Below are 18312 nucleotides of genomic sequence, written 5' to 3'. Positions count from 1 at the left end.
TTTGGCTTTTTTTATTTTGGTATTTTATTTGAATTCTTGTTATTTTTCATTATCTTTTTCCATTTTGTATTTATTTTATTTGTATTTTTTATTCCTTAATCATTATTCTATTTAAATTTGTGCCTTTTTTCGTTTAAATTCTTCTTTCTTTTCATTTTCCTTTAAACTTTTGTTCTCATTATCATATGTATCTCTGAAAATACACATCTACAACGAAAATCTCTTTTAAATACACAACCAAAAACTGTCTTAATTTCCATTCCTAATTCCATGGCCCCCTGTCATGGACACTCGCTCTTTTGGCCTTTTGGGATAGAAAATCATTTATCATTTGTCATCATTTGGTTCTTTGTTTTTCTCTCTCTCACTCTTTCTCTCTCTCTCCATCACATACCCGGTAGCGCCTTCCGTCTGCTGTCTTCCACTCAGACACCATGTCTTGGCCCCTAAACAAATAACTTTTCGAAGGCATTGACTGAAAAGTTTTCCCAACATTCATTTGCGAAAACACAGACAAAACACACACCCACACCCACACACACACACACAGAGAGAGAGAGAGAAAAATCTCCTTTCAAGCATAAATTAAGACTTACATTTTGATGGAGCAGCGTAGGAAAAGTCCAGGAAAACACTTCAGACTTTCAGACCGACTTCAGACTAGAAAAAGATACACAAAAAAAAGGGAGAAAGAGAGAAAGAGGGAAAATTTGTATATAAATAAAAGTTTTCGCATTATATAAAGAGAAAAGATAGGCAAAAATGAGGGCATGACAGACTCAATTAGTTTTATTTACAGAAGGAGGGGGGGCGCCACGCCCACCCACACACACAACAAATATTCGTAAAATTTTTATTTTCACTCAGATTTATCCGATCTATTCGCTGGAAATTAACGCCAACTTTTTGTTGTTCTTTGCACATAATAATATTCCTTTAATGTGCCTCGAAGTAAACGTTTTTGTACTATATTTAAACCCTAATTTGTTGCCTACTTTTTTGTGCATTGCGACGGTTTCTCAGACGAAAGTTTTGTGGGTTTTTTTAGAGAAAGTTTTCGTGTGGAAAACTTTAAAACAAAAATGTGCTAAAAAGGTCCGTCCCCCCCCTGTTCTAGAGCAATCGATACTGAAACACTATACTGAGCAGAGCTCAAGTGGCGAGAGAGAGAGAGAGACAGAGAGAATTGCAGTTCAGTTCAAGGGTCGATTGCCGAGGGAAGTCCTTCCACAAGACGTGACAGCAGAAATCGAAGTCCAAGTGCAAATCAAATACTAGAAGGACTTGCAACAGCAGCAGCTTTCACTCTTTCATTTTCCCTTTCCGCCTGTATCCGTCCTTTTGCTCTCTCCTCTCTCTTTCTGTGTCTCTGAGTTTCCCTTTGAGGGAAAACTTTGCTGGCTGGGGATTTTTCACACCCAATAAACTGCAGGGCGCTTAGAATTTAAATGCCAAACATAAACAGCAGCAACGGCAGCAACAGCAACAAACAGCGAAAAGCCAACAAATCTTCTTATAAACAGGCAACAAAAAAAAAAACGAAACAGGAAGAAAACTAAAGTCGACTGAGGGATACCCTTTGAGTGCTTTGGTGGGGGATATATAAATATAAATAAAAATATATACATATAAATAAAAAAAATTATATAAATAAAAATAAATATAAATTTTAAATTTTAAAAATAAAACTAATAAAAAATACATATTAAAAAATAAATAAAATATAAATAATAAAAAATACGTATAAATAAAATAATATGAATAAATAAATACATATATATTTCATAGAGTATAAACCACTATGAATTTAGTATTTATACTGCCAAAAAAAAAATGTTGAAACGTTTTTATCGAGGCACATGCAGGAACATCCATTCAGGGATTTTTGTTCTTCTTAAAAAATCTTCTTACCAATATTTTTTCTAACAGAAAATACACATTCCCCTGAAACAACTACTTCCTCTGCCAAGTTCTCCCTCCCTCGCCCTCTCTCTCACTCTCTCTGTTCCTTCCCTACATGTCACATTCTTTGCTTGAAAACCCATATACCCTTTCCGCATTCGCATCCAATGACCAACAGTTGTAAAAATTGCACAAGATGCTGCTGCTTTCGGCTGGCTTTTGGTTTTTATCTGCAGCATAAAGAAGGTAGCGCATGAAATCCTTTGGCAAAAGGTGTTTGCCCGCAAAACCGGGACATCCACAGAGAAGAAACGGAAGCAGGACCCGCCGTCCTTTAACCCACTCCATCTATATGTTGTTTTTTTCGCTAAGGCTTTTGTTGATTTTGCTGTCGTCTTGCGGCAGAGGTCTAGGATCTAGGATCTAGGATGTGTGTCAAGTGTTGGAAGCAGCAGCAGACCCTCTTGCATCTTTCATTCCATCTTCTGTCTATCATTTCATTTGTGGCAGGTCTGTCTGTTTTCTTGTGGCAGGTCAGAGAGGCAGCAACGATTTGCTTCTGCCTCTGTGAGGCATGGTTAAGTCCTTGTCGATGGATGGACGGATGGACGGATGGATGGATGGGGCTTAGACAAACACGAAGGAAGCAAAAGGAATTGCCAGAGATATACGGGCTGGTGGTACCTTGTTTTGAATATGATTTAATTACTGCTAATTGCCCTGGCTCTACTAATTAGTTGCTTAGTTAGTGAATGCCACTTGTGCTTCCCCTCTGCTGCGATGTGTGTGTGACGTGAATTGATGATAAGAGCCGACTGCCTGGCTTCTGCTGCCATATTTCTAATGAAATCATTTGATTAGCATTTGGCACTCGGCATACAGGTAATTTGTAAATTAGTTGCCAGTGCAACAAAACTAATTAACATTTCATATTTCTCAGCTAAGTAAATAAACATCCGATGGCCATATAAACACAAGTTGTCGGCACTTAAGAGCGACAGGAATGGTTATTTGTTCTATAATTTCTTGAGATGAATAAACATTAAATATTGCTTTTAGAGATTATAGATTTATCAGATTTCATTTGAGGAGTTTATTGAATAAGTAATCTCAATATTTTTAGGTACAAAAACTTTGGTTTCTGTTGAATTTCGATTATTTTCTTTAACCCTTAAAGAAACCTTAAGAAACATCCGAAAACTTGGTAGTTTTCATCTATTTTCTTAATTTATAAATTTTCTACTATTTTTATGCGTTTTAATTATTTATTTTACTTGTTTATTGACTTTTTATATTTTTAATTAATTTATGTTATTTCTTATTTACATAATTTGTTGTACTTCTGACTTATGTATTTTTTTTACCAATTTTTTCTATTTCTTCATTATAAATTTTTTTTTTATATAAATTATTTTTTTTTTATAAATTATTTTTTTTTATAAATTATATTTTTTTATAAATTATTTAATTTTTTTTATAAATTATTTAATTTTTTCTATAAACCATTTTTTTATATAAACTATTTATTTTATAAACTATTTTTTTATAAATTATTTTTTTTTATAAATAATTATTTTATAATTTTTACAAATAATTATTTTTTTATTTTTTATCAAGTTATTCTTTTATAAATTATTTTTTATTAAGTTATTTTGTTATAAATAATTATTTATAACATTTTACATTTAATGATTTAAATTTAAAAAAATTTGCTTCTAATTTTTTTTTTTATATTTTTTTATTACTATTAGTGTTTGCCTTTATTCAGAAGCAGAAAGAATATTTCCACCCCGAAAACATTTGAAAAATAACCTAAAACTACAACTTTTAAGCGAATATTCCGAAAATATAATTTCCAGCACAAAATATCTCGAAATATCCCCCAAATATTTTCCCTTAGGCGAGCTGCCCCATCGAAAACTCGTACGTTCATAGATATCCATCCCTTTCGGAACATAAAACCACTCTCAATCGCTGTAAATAAAATAATCCCCATCAATAAATTGTGGTTTCCATTAAATCCTATGCCGCTTGCCCTTCGGAATCAATCATACCTCTTCGATTTGAGTGCATTTTGTAATCCCATCAGGCATTCAAAATAATCCACACGCCCACCGCTTTCCCCGCCCCTCGATAATGCACACACAGCCGGACCGCAAAGTGCAATTAGTTTTTGGATGGCGCAAACATTACCGATTCTCACCTCTAAAATCCGTGCGGCCCATATAAAATCCCCAACGTTATACCACAAAACTGTATTCGGGATCCTGTGAAACGGAACAACATTTTGCCACGTAATCCGTTTTTATGGCAGGAGGAGGCCGACGAGGAGGCTACAGTTTATATATTTGTTTATACAAATAACAAAAACCCATATCCCACTTGCCCCACGTTCCTCCATATCCTTCTCCTGTATGGAGAGAGAGTCCTGGAAAAACAAAAGCCCTTTCCTGTCATATTTGCATTGAGAGCATAGAGCTTTATTCCCTGCCATTCCGTGTCCTGCGCTGTCAGAATTCATTACCCGTCGTGTGCCAAGTCCTTTGTCAAAATGCGGCTTAAAATATTTGTGTATTTTGTGCAAATATTTTCATGATAGGTGCATGCCACGCCACGACACGCCGTGCCACGCCACGCCATCGACTGTATTAGTGTCACACACGGCTCCTGGATATAGTTTTTGGATGAACGCTGAAATCCGTTAATGAAAGGCAGCTCTCGCTCTCTCTTTAATGGTGATTTATTGTTTGTGCCACTCGGCCACATGCCACCTACAACCTGCCACCTGCCGCTGCCATATAAACACATAAACACTGTCATATTTATTAGATTACTCGGACGTTACGTGTCGCTGTCGCTGTCGCTGTCACTGTCGTGTCCTTTCCCACTGTCATCGCTGGTGCTGCCTGCTGTCAAAAGGGGATTCCATTTTTTGGGAGTTAGGTTTATCATCCGCCTAGCCCCACCACTTGGCAGCACGGAGGGGTCTCGGTTACGGTTACGGTTACGGTTACGAAAAAAAAAGGATGAGATTTATGAATGGATTACGGAAATATCACATGATTTTCTATGGCGAAAACTACTCGTGGAACCTCGTAAGATAATCTAGTGCCTATTCTCTGTCTAACAATTCTGAAAATATTTTTTAAAAATACATCTATAAACTCCTCTAAATGACTAGAAATTCATCTAAAAATTCCATCAAAATGCATCTAAATTCTTCCAAAAACTAATTCGTTAAAAAATGCATCTAAAACTTCCTCAAAAATTCGTCTAAAATGATATTTAAAATTCTGCAAAATTCGTCTAAAAATCCCACAAAAATTCCTCTAAAAATTGCTCCAAAAAATACTGTAAAATTCGTTAAAAACTTCATCTAAAAATTCCTCGAAAATTCGTCTAAAATTATATAAAAAATCGTCTAAAAATCACCTTAAAATCCCTTTAAAAATTGCTCCAATAATTCTATAAAAATTCATATGAAAAATTCTTCAAACAAAAATCTAAATATTCCTCTAAAAATAGCCAAAAAAAAACCAGAACAAATCCTGTTAAATTCGTAACAAAAATTCAGATAAAAATTCCTCTGAAATTATCTATAAAAAACCCTCAAAAATTCGTCTAAAAATGCATCAAAAATTCTTCCGAAAAATAATCTATATATTCCCCTAAAAAAGCAACCAAAAAAAAACCTGAGAAATTCGTAGAAAACTGATTTAACTCCCTTTTAAAAATCTACAAAAGCTAGAAAATTCTCCAAACAAAAGGCAAATATTTCCAAAAAACACTGCCTAAACTTCAGCTCGGCTTCAATCAACCCTCTCCTATAAATGTATGCAGTAATCGCCTGTCAAAAGTTCCCTCAACTTTGACCCACATAAACTCCGTTTCCGGGGGGCTGCAAAACCTCAACTAATGCCGCCAGAGATTGACCCAATGAATGCACCGCAGAAACCACCCTGCGCCAGTCCTCTTCACTCAAGGAGGGGGCTAAAAGCGTGGGCCCAATTGACAAGTAAATTGACAATTCACTTAATTCCCAGGAACAGGGACAGGAACCACAATAAACGATTGAAAGACCAGGCGGCAGGCAGGGCACTGGTCTGTTGCTGTGGCTGTGGCTGGATAATTCTTAAACATTACCGGATAAAATGTAGCTGCAGTTGACAGCCGAAAGGGGATTAAAGGGTTAATCTTAGCCCCCCACACCCCTGCACACACACAAACCACAACAAAACAACAAGAAAAAACAATTAAGGGAGAGTTCCGCCTGGGGGTGTTGGGGTTAGGGGTGTCATTTATATGATTGACAAGCAATTGAATTTGTGGGCCCACTGACTGCAAGACTGCATGCACTCAGAGAAATGTGGCATAGTACAGGGGAAACACACACATACAAAATTTTAAATTTTGGTTTTTAAATACAAAAATAATTAAGTTTGTTTTAAATACGTATAAGTAAACACTTTGAAAATAGTATAAATAGTATATATTAATATTAGTATAAATTAATAATAATATTTATTTTAAAGTGTTTTATATTTAAATCAAAGGTATTTCCACTTAACCATTAACCACTAACAATATCGAAATTTGAAAATATTTAATTCAAATGTGAATTATATTTATTTTAAATATAAAATATATTTAAATCAAATATTTTCAAATTAATATTTAATTTGTAGGGAAAACTTTTCCTTTTTTCCAAAATTTCTAATCTCGGAGCAAATCGACGATTTATTATGATATTTACATATATATTTCTATTTCATACTTATTTATTTTTTTTATATTTCTTTTATATTTATTTAGTAGTTTTATATCTATATATTATTCTAATATTTATTTGTATATTTATTTATTTATTATTTTTATATATTTATTTTTATATATTAATTTTATATGTATTTTTATATATTTTTATTTATTAAATATTTTTGTATTAAATATTGTTTTTATGGTTTTTTTTTCTCCGGGTGTACAGAGAAATGCAATTCGAGAAACGTTTTTGGGTGCAAGTGCAACCCCTGCCTGGAAGTGGGGGCGGAGGGTTCGGGTGTTGGGCTATTCCTGTCAACTGGTACCGCATGCCGCCTTGTTGTCCTTTTGGTAATTACGCTCCTCGCAGCACAGCACGGCATAGCACACATATCCCCCAACATGAATGCTAATTTGAAACCCCAAAAACAGTGCCCAAAACCAGGATCTGGAAAGAGTCTTCATTGTGCGGGGGGGAATATTTCTGGGGGGAATGGCTTTCAGATTTGGGATTTGTAATTGGGATATGGGCTACGCTTGGGTTCTGCGGCGGGTGGTCGGGGTGGTGAAGGGGGGTGCCAGGGCAGTGTGCGTGCGGCGCCCAATGGCACGCATTATTTTCATGTGTCTGTCATTCGAATGAATCTGTGGCTGGTTCTCTGGTTTAAGCCCCATCGCATTTTTGTCTGGCCTTTGCCTCGCGTCTCTCTGTGGCTTTCATCTATTTGTGGCTTTTGTGCGAAATTGGCTTTTGGAGGGAGCCACCAGGAGACAGGAGAGAAAAAAGTTTGGCGGGAAATTGGTACCGTACCCAATGATGGCTGCCAATTTGTGGCTAAATGCGACACGGAATTTCCATGGCGGGCCACCAAATGAAGTGCATGGCGGATGAGGCCTTTGAGCCTCATTAATCAAACCTTGATTAGGCAGTTAACTCTAACAAAACGTTTTCTCGAAGTCTAGATACCATTTCATGAGGTGTTTCCCCACATCAAAAGAGCACTCGCACGCCAATCATTTGGGTCACAGCACAATTGGTGGGGTTTCTTTGGTAATCACTTGACACTCGCTTAAAACTCACTTAAAATGCACTTGAAAATCGAATAAATGATTGGTTTAATGAATGCAAAAAACGTATAACACCACCACCTGCTGTGTGCTGTGGGAAGTGAGAGAAAATTAATACCATTTGTGGTTAAGAACACACAAGAATTGACAGTTTTACAACTTTACTGTTTGAAAATCTACAGTTTTAGATACAAGCAAGCTGTGCAGGCTACAAGGTGAAGCAGAGGGTCAGTTCAGGGATCTGCATTGAGCGTTGAAAATCGTTTAGAAGCAGTGGAATTACTCTGAAAAGCACTAAGAGCAGTCTAAGATATAAAAACAGTTTTAGACCCAGCTTATATAATCCTAGAAGCACTGCGCTCAGCCTTAGAAACAGAGAATAGATCAGTGTGAGAAACGCTTAGATTTGTCATAGAAGCAGCGGGATATCAGTCTTAAAGCCACTGAATAGGGTCTTAAAACCACTCGGATTTGGTCTGAGAACCACTGGGATCGGGTCTTAGAAGCAATGGATCAGTGGATAAGGTCTTAACACCACTGAATGGGGTCTTAGAAGCCATATAATCGGGTCTTAGAAGCAATGGTTCAGTGGATAAGGTCTTAACACCACTGAATAGGGTCTTAGAAGCACTGGTATTGCGTCTAAGAACCACTGGGATCATGTCTTAGAAGCAGTGGATCAGTTTACAAGGTCTTAGAAGCATTGTGATCCGCCTGAGAAGCAGTGCAATCAGCTTTTCAAGCGGTATGTAGGTCTTAGAAGCAGTGGATCAGTCTTAGAAGCCCTGGGATCGGTTCTTATAAGCACTGCATCATGCCTTGGAGGAGTCCTCTAACTCCTGGCAACAATGTATCAGTAATCAAAGCCCTTTATCAGCTCTTAGAAGCACTGGAGCTGTTACAAGCCCTTAGTTTAGGCCTTGGAAGCAGTGACAGCCGTCTCAGAAGCAATGCATTAAGTTCTTGAAGCAGTTTATATGCAATTCTGCAAGCAGTAGTCCTCCGCTAAGCAGCATTTTGGCACCCGATAAGCAGTTAATTAGCACGAAAACGAAGTGCAGTGCATTCACATACGAATTCAGTGCAAGAATATTTATTAATTATTATTAAAGTAATGAATTTAGTTGTTAATTTAATTTTATGTAAATATTTACCTTTTTATTTATTAAAATAAAGGTAAATATTTACCTTTTTTATTTATTTACTTGATATATTTTATTTTTTATTATTTCATTTATTTACTTCATTTATTTATTTATATCATTTATTTATTTATTTTATTTACTGCATTTATTAATTTGTTTATTTATTTATTTTTTGTATTTACTTCATTTATTTATTAATTTCCTTTTATTAATTGAACTTAATTTTAATTAATTTTTGTGTATATTTCATTTATTTGTTTAATATTTAATTTTTCAATTAAATTTATTATGTAGTAAGCAGTCAATGCCATCTGTCCAGCAGTCAATTATGTAAGCCCTACTCCACACTACCTCTTTTTCCAATAAACTACTACACACTCGTATCTAAACTCTTCAAATGGCATGAATTTCCCCACTGAATTTCACACAAATACATACATGGATTTCGCATTAATTTTCATGAATGTCGAACGAATTTGTATCTGCATTTTCCATCAATTAATGTCAGAATGAATTGATCAATTTTAGACGCCCCCCGAAATAGCAATTGGCCAAAGCCACAAATCAAAGTAAAAGTCAATTGTTGTAATTAAATATGGCCCAAAGAAAGAGAGAGGGAGAGGGAGAGGGAGAGGGAGAGGGAGAGGGAGAGGGAGGGGGCAAGAAGACAGCTTGTCTAGCACGGTGCCAGAGACTTTTCCCCAAAGGCAACGATTTGACAAAACTGAGGGGAAACCCTAGACATCCGTCACGACACGACGACATCCTTTCGTGCCCTCTAACCTCCTGCCCTGCTGCCCTCCTGCTTTGCTTTGCTTTGCTCATTTTGTGGAGCTCTCAAAATCAGAGCAAATGGAATGCCTTTTCCCACATTTCCCTACCCCGATCTACCTCTTCCTTTCTGTGTCACCTGCAGGAAAAATCGAATCGAATTTGAAGGCATTTCCTTCTCCGCCTTCGCCTTCGCCTCCTACTGCAATTGAAAATTATGCTGCAGTGAAAAAGCATCTCAAGAGTGTTTGCCATTTCACATACTCGAAAAGAAGGTAGGAAAAACTCGAAAATCCAAAAGCAGGTCACATGGAAATAGATTAAAGCCCGATGATGGTGCATTTAGGTGGAAAAATACCCAGGGAAAATTCCAATTTAAAGCTACTTTTAATGGATATCACAATACTCATATTTAAGGCATCTCTATGCATTAATTTTCTCAAAGATCAAAGTTCAAAGCCTCCTCATGCCTCCACAAACTTCAAAAGCAACCTCTTGAGCGGCCAGCTGCCGGACTTTAATTATATTTAAACATTTTTCGAGTTACACAATTCAATTGAGAGGCGCAAAGATTGACCTTTCCACACAGATACTCATCGCAGTAGAGTTGTGCCTCTGTGCCTCTGTGGCCCCTCATTTTTCATCTTTTGACATTGAAATGCGCATCATGGTCCGCTTCGTTTCTCCGTTCGTTCACTTCTTTATAGACCACTTTAATTGTTGTCTTTGTTTTAATTATGAGCAATTGTGGCCTTGGCTATGACGGGCCTTGAAGTGTATTTCGAAAAATCGGTTTAAAGATATTGCTTTTTGCAATTGAATGTCAAGAGGCGGAAGTTTCGGTTTTTACAACTATTTATAGACTAAAGAGAGCCTCTTCAAGGCTGTCCATCAAATTATCGTTAGATTTATTTGCTTGCATAAAATTAGATACATTTCACGCTTGAGATAAAATACAAGTGTTTATGGGTTGGCTATTGCTTATAGAATTGATGGGCAATGGAGATGAGTAGAGAAATATACGGAAATGTGTGGGGGAAAACCACTTGGAGAGTCGGCAAACAAGTGTTACTGCTTTCCAAGTGTGGAATGCACTGCTTCTAAAGCCTGTCACGTGTTAAATGCACTGCTTCTAAGGCCTGACACGTGTTAAATGCACTGCTTCTAAAGCCTGTCACGTGTAGAATGCACTGCTTAAGATGCTTGGTAGTTTCTTTTAGTCTTTCTACAGCTTTTCGAAGGGCTTTAAAGCAGTGCTATACCACTGAACAGTTTTGATACTGCTTCACTGCTCCTAAACAGTGCTGCAAAGCTCGTTATTAGTGTTAGAAGTGCCACAATGCTACTTAAGAGTGTTGAAAGGGCCAACTTTACTTCTAAACAGTGTTGGTAAAGCAAAAATTCATTAAAATTCTACTAATTGAAAGAAAATATATTTAAAAATACACAATAATTAATTTTTATTGAAAGAAGCCCATAAAAAGAATAATTTTAATTAATCTAGATTTAGTTTATAGCAAAAAATACAAGTACGATAAGATTAGCATTCAGTAATCATCATTTTAAAGTGCACTGACCCTTGTACTGATTATTTTCTAAAGAAAATTCTAATAAACAATGAAAAATCTCCAGCAATAACCGGTACATACCCCACAGACAACTGTCTCTCTCTCACTCTTGAACCGGCTAAGCGCAAGGTCTAAACACAACTGAAAAATAAACTGAGAGACTGAGAGCTGGTCGGGGGCCTATCAATGCCCAATCTCCCGGGAGAACACAGAAATGTCAAATAATTTGCTGATAATCAATTCGGCGAGTAGTACTATATAATGATGATGATGATGTTGTTGTTGGAGATATATAAATAATGGAATAAAATATAAAAATCTACATTTAATAAGAGTCCAATTAGCCCATAATTAAAATTGAATTATGGCGACAAACACAGAGGAAAATGTAAATGCAGTTCTCTAGAATATAACCATCTTATCTAAGACAGTAAACAGATAAAGATATGCCCCTATATAATTATTATGATGATGCGAATGGGTTGCTGAACCTTTCCTGACACGACATGCGGTAATCGGGGCAATTAACAGATACAAAAACAGGCCGCCAGATATCAGATACACAACAAATTAGCGCCACGCTAATGAAAAATCATCACCAAAAAGGCGTCATCTCCAAAGACCCTAATGAACCCCCCACCCTAATGGAACTGGAACTGTATTTTCGTGATTTTTCTTTTGTAGAGCAATTCAATTAACAGAACAGAGCACAGAGAACAGTTCTAGTGGCCACAAGAGGATTTCTCATCTACAGTTAGTTGCACTCAATTGAACGCTAATCGAAATATTTATTATTCAAATGTCAAAAATCTCTCGACACTCTCCAAGTGCTGGGCGGTATTTAAATATTTTGCGTACTCGTTTTGTAATTACCAATGGTGGGGGCGGTGGGCGAAGGGGGGGGTGGCCCCACTAAGCCGCTAAGCACCACATCGCGAGCGCGACTTCTCATTTGGCATTTCCCCATTAAGCGTTCACGCGCGGCGCGTGAATCACTGCCATTAAAAATAATTAATAAATATGTACTATGTATATTTTGTGCGGTCCCACGAGTGCGGTTTTCTACCGCCTGACCCCAATATTCGATAGGCACTCCAACAAAGAAAAGCCACTGCAGGCTGATAAGGCATTCGAATCAGAGGCACCATTATGCATCGGTAGTGAATAGGTTGTGAACAGGTTGTGAATAGGTTGTGAATCAGTTATGAATCGCCTATGAACCGAGCATGAATCGACAATGGAACGTTTTCGAGTAGGAATCGGTCTTGAAAAGGCTACGAATCGGTTATAAATCGGTAAAAATCTCTGAAGTGGGTACAAATCGTTTATGAACCGAGTATAAATCGGTAATGAACCGATTTTGAATCACTTTTTAACCGGTAAATGAACATAAAAAAGTCTGTTATAAGCCAGTAGTTGAACAGGCAAGAATCAGTTGTAAATCGTTAAAAGCCCGAGTAGGAATCGGTCTTGAAAAGGCTACGAATCGGTTATAAATCGGTCAAAACCTCTGAAGTGGGTAAAAATCGCTTATGAACCGGGGAAAAATCTGTAATGAAACGGTTTTGAACCGGTAATAAATATTTCTTCCTCATAAAAACCCCCATTCGGCTATAATCCTGTATCTTATCCGGTCTTAAAACGGCTACTAATCGGGTTTTCCCAATAAAAACCTCCATTCGCTTATAATCATGTATCTTTAACATTTTTCCGCTGATGATCTTGAATTTAACCTTCAAAGCGCTTACTCATTCTCTCTTTCTCACTCTTCCCCGTGCAGTGTGTGTGTGCTCTCTCGGAGAAGAGCGAATTTAAGAGCAATATGCAGCATTAAAACTTATTTCAAGACCACAAATAACTCAAAACTCTTAGATTCCTAATCCCAAAAGGCAGTGTTCCCCAGTCCATACCTTTTTTAATCATCGCTTCGTTCCTTAAATAAATTTCTCCTTGAATTGTGGCTTACCTTTAAAGAGAAAGAATATAAAATAGAATTAATTGAAGCGTTATAAGCAGTTCAAACACACACACACACACAAATGAATTTCTAAAACAATTAATTAATACAAATTTGCTGTTAAAATTTGCCAGCAATTCAATTAAGGGCTTCGATGGCAACAAATTGAATAATATATAGAAATATGAATATTGAATTCAACATTTCCATGAATTTTAAATGCTCATTAAGCATTATGCACGTTATATTTGAACTGTTAGTCTAGCAGAAACAGCACCAAGGATAAGGGCTGGGATAAGGATGTTTGCTGTTGAGTGATACCCTATCAAGAGGGTAGACCTGGTTCTGCAGGAGAAGCAGGTATTTTCCATCATTGACAGTCTTTCATTGGCACGTTCCTCCGTCTTTTTCCAAGCAAAGAAGTGTCTCAGTCTCTTAGCAACCGATGGGCACTGCTGCATGACTTTAAATTTGTTTGAATTTCCATCTTTCGCAGCGACACATCTGGCTCTTTCTTGACGTACTTTTACCATATAATAGAAGTGGTTTCTTTATATATTTTTGTCAAAATATCTTCCCTAGAAATACTATATCTTTCGGTTTTCTTAGCAACCGATGGGCACTGCTGTATGACATAAAATTTGACTAAATTTCCATACATTCCAGTGAAAAATTTGGCTATTACTTTAGATATTCTTTCCTTAAGAATATATATCTTTCGGGGTATCTAAGCTTTCGGTTCTATAAAAACCGATGGGCATTGCTGCATGATATAAAATTGGACTGAATTTCCATACATTCCAGTGAAAAATGTGGCTTTACAAATTCTTTCTTTGAAGTGGTTTCTGGATATATTTTATCAAAATATCTTCCCTAGAAATACTATATCTTTCGGTTTTCTTAGCCGATAGCACTGCTGCATGCCTCTAAATTTGATTGAATTTCCATCTTTTCCACTGAAAAATGTGGCTTTTTTTATATATTATTTCCTTGAAGTGGTTCCCTGACACTAAATACCTTTAAGGGTATCCAATCTTCCGTCTCCCCATTGATCTTTTCATCCTTTCCTGTTAATGTTCCTGTTGTTTGGTTAGCCATCTTGTCTGAGTGAAGGAGGCGGCTCTCAACTATTTGCCAAGGCTGAAATAGCATATGCTAATGACAAGAGGAGTAGTCCTGGCCACCACACAAGTAAGTCCGCAAAACAGAGATAAAGAGATAGATGGAGAGGGGCATAGGGGCAGAGGGGCTGTGGGCGTGTGGGCACTCATGTAAAATTATGAATTACAGATACAAATACAGATACAGATGTTGCCTGAAAGGGCTCGTTCTTGTTGCATGCTGCTGTTTGGCTTTAGTCCAAAATTTCAATTAGGTTGAGTAGTTGGCAAACGAAAGGAGGCAGGCCTCCTCTACCGACCGCCCTTCCTTCGGCCCTCGACTGTAGTTCTGCACTAGTCCGGGACGGCTACTCCTGCGAATGTTAATTACGCAATTGACTTGACAACAGCCACAACTGAAAGGAGTTCTGTGTCCCTGCAACTCCTGATAGCCAGCTTGTATGTTGGCTTATATAACTATTCCGAGTGGTTCGCTGCCCTCGGGGTGGGTGGCGTCTGTCCCCAACCTGTTGCCAAGGCATCTTCTGGGGTAATTACAAATTTACCCATGCCCTTTTTTCTTATTTTATTTATTTTTCGGTGGGCTTGCCAATTTGCATGCAAATGAATTTCCTTTTGTTTCTTAGAGCCGTGTATTTTTATTAATTAACATTTCTTTTCATTCATGAATCATGCTGCTGTTCTATATATGGCATTGTTTTTCCCTTTTCCATTCCTTCCAAAGATTATTTTCATTTCTTTCAACCGAAAGTTTTCTCTTCAAAGATTTCTCTGTATTATTTTTTGCCATTGTCTTGGGGGGCGGGCGTGTACGTGCCTTGTAAATAATTCGCCGGCATTTGTAATTACTACAAGGCGGCATTTCTCAAACGGTTTCCATTTCGTTTCGTTTCGTTTCGTTCCGTTTCGTCGATGCTGTGGGAAATGGTGGCATCAGTGTCCGGGCGTGGGTATTTAGCGAGTCCGGGCACTTCATCAAGGCATTCCTCGAAAACTGTGAAGAGCACGACCCTGAACGAGCGGATATCTGATGCTTATTAATGCATCATACAGTATTTGTTGTACGATTGTAAGGCTGGTTGGAATTTTTGGGCGAGTTGGAATCAATTTCTGCATTTTGGAGCATTATTTTTTCAAATAAATTATGATATATAACACTTTTGTGGATATCTAATGTATATTTTTATATTAATATTTTTTAATATTATAATTTTGTAGTATTTTTTTTATATTATTATTATTTTATGTTATTATTATTTTATGTTATTATTTTTTTATATTATTATTTATTATTATTATTATTTTAAATTATTATTATTATTTTAAATTATTATTATTATTTAAATTATTATTATTATTTTAAATTATTATTATATTTTTAATATAATATTTTTATATTACTATTATTCATCATTTTATTATTATTTTCGTATTATTATTATATGTTTTATATTACGATTATTTATTTTTTTATTGTTATGCATTATTATTCTACTATTATTTATTATTTTATTATTTTTATAATATATATAATTTTTCTTATTTTTAGCTGTTTGATAAGGCTTTAACTGGTTATCAGGTTAACGGGTATAAACATGTTATTAAACGGTTAAGAATACGGCTACTAATCTGTTATGAAACGGCTAAAAACCCCGAAAACTTTTTACACCATCTCCGATTCATTTAGGATAAAAATATTCCCAAAGATTCTTCACCAAATCCCAATCGATACAGCCGTAAATACCTCCCAATAAAACCGAATTAATTAATGCAGAATGACAAACCACAATCATAATTTCCAAGAAAAAATACGAGCAATAAATAAATCAAAGCAATATATAATAAATCGTGGTCTTATCAAATCCGCTGATTGATTATTGGTTCTATGTTTAGATCATAGATGGTGCAGCGGAGGGTACGAACTAGAGAGTACTATATCTTATCAGATCATTAGTTTATATTGAGTATTAAATGAATGACAAACACCTGAGACTCCGTGGCGCAATGGTAGCGCGTCTGACTCCAGATCAGAAGGTTGCGTGTTCAAATCACGTCGGGGTCAACTTTTGGTTTAAAAAATTTTTTGTTTTTTGTAAAGATCTTTATTTTTTCGATCCAGGAGGAATCAAAGGTACTTAGATGGGTGTAGTGTAAGTCTCCTCATTCGAATAGTATATTTTAACCTTTTCTTCCCTGTTTCAATCCATTTAAAACTTCATCAAAGGGTTTAAAACTCCTGTTTTCCATATGACTCTGTGGCGCAACGATAGCGCGAATCTCAATCCTTCTTTGTCTCCCTTTTTCTTGCCATTTTCCTGGTTCATTTGATTGAATTCCGCCATGCTTTGTGCGGTTCGATAGTAAAAAGCATTAAACACAAATATTTCATACTCAATTGTTTCTTTGTTCTCGGTTTTTTCATTCCCTTTCCATGAAATATTTTTATTGAATTTGTTATTAGTTTTTTGGCCGGAAAAACAGTGAATTTCCAGCATTTCCCCATATTGTGGTTTCGTGATGAGGGGCTTAAAATGTCTATACAAATCTATTGCTATTTTTATTGTCGGTTAGAGGTTTATTAAATTTATAATTTGTGGTCATTGAGGTGGCAAAAATTTAGTAAAAATTCGCTGCCAGTTAGAAGGAATTTCGTATGATTTTCGGGGCGGGAAATTCCCTTTAAGGTTGTAAAATCTTGCGACTTATTGTCATCCTGTACTAATTGCTTTGCTGGGTTTTTTTTTCCTCTTCTTTTTGGAAGGGACTTTTGTTTTCTTTCGAGGATACGCCGGGGTGCACATGTTGCCTCCCCCCCTCATGTACTCCCGTACCTTGTAGCCATGCAAAGATGCTCTGTAGTGGTGTGTTACGACTGGGGCATACCCTTTACTTTGATTGAAACTAATATTTGAGATTTTTAATGGAAAAAATTGAATTTTTGGCAAACAAAATATCTATTTATTGCGATCCTGACTCTGGTTTTACACAAATTTGTATGAATTTTGGTTTTAGGATAGCAAATAGCTTTAGAAACGATTCTTTCGAGGCAAATTTTGGGTATTAGAAAAATTTGATGACAAGAAAACTTCAAATATTTCCTTAAAAATCTTTGAAATTGAAGCCCCTAGAAGCCCCCACAAACAGTTTATTCATAATTTCCATGAAAACAATATACCCTTGATTTTTGCGGTACAATTACTAGGCGACCGAAACGTCCCAAGGGTGAAATTAATTTAATGTTGTCAACAATATTTTTGCGTACTCTGCGAGAAAAAACCTAGAAAGGAGTTGAGGGAGGGAGAGGGGGTAAACCATAGAGAGAAGAAAGAGCAAAGTGAAAAGAAAACGGAGGGAAGGAGTGGCGTGGAGTGGAGTGGAGTGGAGCGAGAGAATTGTAGTGTTGGGGAGTCCCTTAACGGGTTGTAACTTTTAATTAAAGCCTCTTGTTGGGGTCCTACCACCAACCCCCCGCCCCTCTGCCCAGCCAGAGAGTGGTTTTTCAGAGAGTTTTGTTTCTGTTAATTTGTGGTAATCGTTATTCATATATGACCAAAGTTTATTCGTTCCAGAGTTCCATTTCTGTGGAAGGGTCATAGGGTTAAGTGTTGATGCTTTGATAATTATTTGGGGTATGTCTGGGGATTACTTTTGGGGTTTTTGGTTACGATTAAGGGTCTTCGTATAAGTCTTTATTTCCCCCAGAAAAAGCAAAGATATATCTCCTTTAATTAAATATGTCTGTTGCAATTATCCCTCCCTTTTCTTTTGTTTGAATTTGTTAAACAATTTAACTTGTACTTCAACTTGAAAGATACACGTAAAACTTAAAAGATTGATGACACTAGTTTGGGGGGCAGTACTCCACTTCGTTCGGGGGGATAATTACTGAGGAAATCAGTAAAGTTGTTCCTCGACTTTGAGACCATCGTCGTCTAATGATTGTTTGATAAGTCCTCGCCGGCTAGGAGAAGGATAAAGCAGCAGAAAGCAGCTGAAAGCAGTAGAAAGCAGAGCAAGCGTGC

General features: G+C 36.4%; 1 protein-coding gene and 1 non-coding gene across 4 annotated transcripts in view; one reads left to right on the top strand and one right to left on the bottom strand.

Annotated features, from left to right (window-relative positions):
• The window catches only part of LOC108155045 (furin-like protease 1), a 165118-nt gene that overhangs the window by 100085 nt on the left and 46721 nt on the right, over positions 1 to 18312 (bottom strand). For 2 of the 3 annotated variants that reach the window (XM_017285618.2, XM_017285620.2), the window contains exon 2: positions 597 to 660. The gene's annotated coding sequence lies outside the window, so the exon portion shown is untranslated. Of the gene's footprint in view, positions 1 to 596; positions 661 to 13122; positions 13179 to 18312 lie in introns of all 3 variants that reach the window. The other variant, XM_033389268.1, reaches the window with a different exon arrangement.
• Positions 16281 to 16352, top strand: Trnaw-cca. The gene has a single exon. It is a non-coding gene; the product is annotated as a tRNA-Trp (tRNA).

Source organism: Drosophila miranda, chromosome 2 (genome assembly GCF_003369915.1).
Source record: "Drosophila miranda strain MSH22 chromosome 2, D.miranda_PacBio2.1, whole genome shotgun sequence".
NCBI classification, from domain to species: Eukaryota; Metazoa; Arthropoda; class Insecta; order Diptera; family Drosophilidae; genus Drosophila; species Drosophila miranda.
Note: the sequence above shows the minus strand (reverse complement) of the source record. Positions and strands in the feature narration are given on the sequence as shown.